Here is a 6539-nt window from a genome sequence, read left to right on the forward strand (position 1 = left end):
CCAAATAGAAAGAGAGCTAGACTGTAATGAACCAAGAGAGCATATACAGTATGATTTAGAAGTGGTATTCAACATTTGATCATATTAACCAGGTAATGGAAAAATCAACAAAGTATGACAAACCACTATGTAAGGCATTTATATACTATGAGAAAGCTTGTGATTCTGTCAAAACTTCATCAGTAATGAAAGTCCTCCAAAAACAAGGAATACAGAACTTCAATGTTAAAACACATGGAGATATCTTAACGGGAAGTACAGCAATCATAAACTACATGAAAATAGTGAGAAAATTTCGATTGCGAAAGGAGTTAGATAGGGAGACCACATCTAAATTATCCATCACCCTGCCTATAACACGTTTTTAAGAATTTAGATTGGGGAAAATGTAGGAATTAACATTAATGGATAATATCTTAACAATTTAAGATTTGCAGATTGCATAATTCTTTTTAGGAAATCATGGGAGGAATTACAAACGATGGTAGACAATTTGGATAAAGAATGCAGAAATGTAGGAGTGAAAGATTAATATGGGTAAAACTTAGATAATGTTCAATGAAAATACATAGTGACAATTAATAGGTTTATGGACGTACCTTTGGCGATTGTTAATAATATATGTGCTTAAAACAAACAGTAAGAAGTATAAACATGGGATGGAGAACTTTTGATAAACAAAATCAGCTTTTGAAAAGTAAAATGCCATTTTTTTCTCAAAAGAAAAGTATTTAATCAGATGGTCCTACACGTATTAACTTATGTATCAGAAATTTGAAGCCTTACTAAGCCCTTAGAACTTAAGCAAATATAACTCAAAGATCTATGGAGAGAATAATGAATTAATGATGGAAATAACACTAAGAGACAGAAGAAGAAGAAGAAGAGCAGCTTATATACGAGAACAAACCAAAATAAAGGATATTCTAACACGTGATTCTCTTTACGGCCACTGCGATACGCACTACAATAGACTGTTTAGCTAACATCAAAACTAAGACACTGTTAATAATCCCCACAACATGATAAGTACATCGAAAACTATGGCAACTAAACCAAGGCCTCACCGTCAGCTAGAGAAGAAACGACGAAGAAGAAGAAGAAGGTGTCGCAGATCTAAGTCCAGCAGATGGAAGGCAAACGAAGCTATGGCGGTCAACCAACTAGCAGCGGGAGTTGAAACAGACCTCACTGAACTAAGAACTGGAATTGTACTCCGTTGTCACTTCGGCCTCTGAAGATATTCAATGCTGGCGCAAGTGTTTCTCTGGCATCAGCAATGCCATCCAGTTAGAAAGGGTAGCCCAACATTCTTTCAGAACACCACGTTAAAATAATGGATGTATGGACTTGTCGGTATCACATTCCGCCACACACACTAAAAACAAACTCCTTTTTTATCTAATTAGATTTTGTTGATGATAACTTTTAGCCATTTGCGGCTATAAGATATAATTAAATAAGAAGTTAAGAATCTCACAATGGGAAGAATAACCTTAGAATTCGTGATCTCACCTGTATGGGCAAATAAACATCTGTTTCCTTTATGTAAGAATAGAAACAAATGCCAGAGGACTAGATCATATCGGCAGTATGACGCTATTTGAATAGAAATAATAATCTTCTTAGATATATTTGCATATTATAGTCGTCATGAGACTAATGTCAGGATGTTTTTAAGGGGCAATCTTACCTATATGTTTATTGTGTAATTTTTTAGCAGCCTGAGAATTTAGTTTTCGAGAGATTATAAGAAAAATATGCCTAGCTGTTTACAGCTCAATATGAAAAGGGTAAATTCCAATTGTAAATACAGTGTACATATGTTAAAGAATTATTCTTATAGATATACTATGATGTATATATATTATACATCATATTATATATATATGTATATATATATATATATATATATATATATTATATATATATATGCATATATATAAAATACAGTATATATATATACTGTATATATATGTATATAATATATATATATATATATATATGTGTGTGTGTGTGTATGTATCTATATACTATATAGATATATGTATATATATTACTATATATATGTATATATACTATATATATATATATATATATTATATATATATAAATGGTCCTACCAGTATTAACTTATACATCAGAAATTTAGAGCCTTACTGAGGCCTTATATATATATATATATATATATATATATATATATATATATATATATATTATATATATATATATATATATATATGCACACACACACACATACGCATACCGCATTCTTCTTAATTTCACGCTCTGAAAGACCACTTTGCAGGTTCGTCTTCTGAAACATTCACATTTTAATGTCGGCTTCAAGAACTATGTTATTGTCTCTGCCATTTTAGTATTACGAATCAATTTCCTTTTTTTTTTTCTTTCAAAATGTGAATACTAGAATTATTATTCGATTTTAGGAGAATACATGAGGATTTTTATATGGAATAACATTGAAGAGTTTCAAAAAGCATTCTTGTCCTGAAAAGATAGGGTCAATTCTTATGGATATTAAAGTTAAAATAAATTAACATGTGGTTATATTATCTTGAAGGAATTAAGAAATGTATTTGTTTAGGTTAAGCCAACTTCTTAACAGTTCGGGCTCTTTCGTAGGGTCAACTCTATTAGGTAAAAGTAGGGGGACTTTTGTGGACCTGTGATTTCTGAAAATCCACATTGTGTCTTGAATGAGAGAGAGAGAGGAGAGAGAGAGAGAGAGAGGAGAGAGAGAGAGAGAGAGAGAGAGAGAGAGAGATTATCCCTCTTAGCTGCCTGAAGTTAATCATTTTATGTTCAGCCCATGCTCTACTGATATCATCAAAGAGATATTATGTGAAATTTAGTAAATAAATTTATAAAGTTTTACGTACAATAAGTTTCGAATAAATGCTGGATTTATCTTTATTAGAAAACGTGGAATAATCTCGCTTTTTATCAATAATGAAAATATGCTCTAGATAGATTGACTAGAATATTCCAAAATGGAATAAATAAGAAATTAAATAAAAAAAAATTTATCACAGTAAATCCCTACAGGTAGGAGGTTGGCCATGGGCACCAGCCACCCGTTGATATATAAGTCTAGAGAGTTATTGGGTCATTTGACTGGCCAGATAGTATTACATGGGATCCCTCTCTCTGGTTTCGGCACATTTTTTCCTTTGCCTACACATACACCGAATAGTGTGGCCTATTCTTAACACGTTCTCCTGTTTCCTCATACACCTGACAACTCTTAAGATAACAGAAAAAATTATTATTCACTCAAGGGGTTTAACTACTGCACTGTAATTATTCACTGGCCACTTTCCTCTTGGTAAGGGTAGAAGAGACTCTTTAGCTATGGTAAGCAGCTCTTCTAGGAGAAATACACTCCAAAATCAAAACATTGTTCTCTAGTCTTGGGTAGTGACATAGCCTATGTATCATCGTCTTCCACTGTCTTTGGTTAGAGTTGTCTTGCTTGAGAGAACACTCATACGCACATTTTACCTATTTCTTTACTTTCTTTCTTCACTGGGCTATTGTCCCTGCTGGAACCCTTGTAAAGGTAATGCTTTGCGCACGGATAATTATAGTTTGTATAATGATATCTATAAGCTTTTATTTTTTTCCCATTTATTTTGGTATTTTTTTTTTCATTAGTTTTAATTATCCCAAGGGATTAAGGAACTATGTTTAATTCCTTGATAATAAAAGAATATTTTCATTAGCTAAAAGAATATGCTTTCATTTCCGGAGATCAAAATGGATAATCTTTGTTCAATTATTTTACATGAAAAAAAATGTCCAATAATTTATTTCGTTTTTCCTTGCTTAAGGATACATATTTATATTTAAAATAAAAGACATTTTACAATTCATCGTTTTCAAGTAGAATTTTCATAATAAAAATGTTTTTTATGATACAAAATCAAGTGGATAAAATAAATGGAAAAAGAAACTACAAAAATATAAGTCAAAAAAAGCATTTCCGTAGATGAACTTCGATCAAAGGGATTAACTGGTGAATGAAGTGTGGGACAGAGGTAGATGGAGAAAGCTGGCCAGAAACATCGACCCCACATGGAAGTGGGAAAAGATGCAGACAAAGGAGGAGAATAATTTGGTTCTCAAGAACAAAGATTAAAACGTTTTAATATTAAATATAAAAATCGAATTATGATATTCATCTTTCCAATAATAAGGAATCCGCTCTTCGGTGGCCCTTTAAAGGTTTGAAGGCCACTCATGAATGGCAGAGGCAAGGGACAGTAACATTGCCCTAGAGACTGACCATATATGCACATGATCAACGCCCAAGCTAGGACCAAGGAGGGCTAGGCAATGGCTGCTGATAACTCAGCAGATAGACCTATAGGCTCCCCCAAACCCCTCATCCTTAGCTCACAAGAATGGTGAGGTCGCAGCGACCAAAGAAACTACCGAGTTTGAGTGGCCCTTTAAAGGTTTAAAGGCTGCTCATGATTGGCAGAGGCAAGGGACAGTGACATTGCCCTGTCAAGCAGGACAATGCCATATAGACTGACCCTATATTTATATGATCAGCGCCCAAGCCCGCTTTCCACCCAAGGTAGGACTAAGAGGGCCAGGCAATGGCTGCTGATGACTCAGCAGATAGACCTATAGGCTCCCCCAAACCCCTCATCCTTAGCTCACAAGGATGGTGAGGTTGCAGCGACCAAAGAAACTAACGAGTTTGAGCGGGACTCGAACCCCAGTATAGCCTCCACCAGTCAGGGACGTTACCACATCGGCCACCACAACCCTTATTGGCAAATTGTTGTTTATTTGTGTCTTGGGTTATGTATTTAGATTTTTTACTTTTTCACTTAATCGTATTTTCTTTCAGTTTGATATTATTTAAAAAAGGAAAATGAAAAATATCAAATGTAATTTTATTCATCGATCAAGTAATTGGTGATCTATTAATTGTCAAACGTTTTTTATCATTTTATATGATTTTTAGTGGATATATATATAGTGTGTGTTTGTATATGTATAAATCTCTCTCTCTCTCTCTCTCTCTCTCTCTCTCTCTCTCTCTCTCTCTCTCTCTCTCTCTCTCTCTCTCTCTCAATACGAATACTCCGTTTTTGCGTGAAAGAAATAATTAAACGGCATTTCAGAAATGCTGAAATGAATTTAGCATTAAGTAACATTACATTTGATCATTTCCACTCAGACTCAACTCTCATGTAGGAATTATGTATCACTAATTCTATTTCTAATTCTAAGAAACTCAATATTATTATCTCTCATATTTAATAAAGAGCAAGTGTCTGGCTTTATATATATATATATATATATATATATATATATATATATGCACATATAAATAAATATATATATATATACATATAAATAAATATATATATATATATATATATATATATATATATATACACATATACATGTCTGTAACTATATCCAAATATATAGACGTATATAGTAGTATATTTATATATATATATATATATATATATATATATATATATATACATATACATATATATATATATATATATATATATATATATATACTGTATATATATATACACACACACACACACATATATATATATATATATATATATATATATATATATATTCCAAATTCAGGATAGTAAGTGATCAAAAGATGTCATACCATTTTACAATTTTCTCTGATCATCCGTCCTCTTGTTCTGTCCATAAGTAATGGAACTGCTTGCTCGAATTGATGGCAGTCATTTGTAATATTTCAAATTTTATGCCTTTTTAGAAGATCAGGGTTTAAAGGCGAGTGAAAAATAAGTTTCTCTTCGTAGTTTATATATGATAGATATATTTTAATGTTGTTACTGATCTTAAAAGGTTTTGTATTAATTATTCATCACTTTTTTAGTTTATTTGTTTCATAGTTTCCTTTTCTCACTGGGTTATTTTTCACTGTTGGAGCCTTTGGGCTTACAGCAGTCTACTTTTTGAACTTGGGTTGTAGCTGGGCTAGTAATAATAATAATAATAATAATAATAATAATAATAATAATTGTAATAATGATAATAATAGTAATAATAATAATATTATTATTATCATTATTACTATCCAAGCTACAACCCTAGTTGGAAAAGCAAGATGCTACAAGCCGAGGGGCTCCAACAGGGAAAAATAGCCCAGTGAGGAAAGGAAACTATGAAACAAATAAACTATAAAAGTGATGAATAATTAATAAAAAAACCTTTTAAGATAAATAATAATAATAATAATAATAATAATAATAATAATAATAATAATAATAATAATAATATAAAAGGATTTTATTTTGTGGGTTTTTTATCTATGAATGGTTGTAATTTTATGACCTATTAAGGGACACTCCCCCTGATATGAAATTTCAGATCGGTTATCAAACTTTTTTATATCCATTTTGGTATATAAAGTATTATTTAAGCATAATTTGGCTTTTAAAGTATGATTTTTGTACATTTTGGCCTATAAAGTATTATTTGGACACAGAATTTTGGCT

Source organism: Palaemon carinicauda, chromosome 5 (assembly GCF_036898095.1).
Source record: "Palaemon carinicauda isolate YSFRI2023 chromosome 5, ASM3689809v2, whole genome shotgun sequence".
Lineage (NCBI taxonomy): Eukaryota > Metazoa > Arthropoda > Malacostraca > Decapoda > Palaemonidae > Palaemon > Palaemon carinicauda.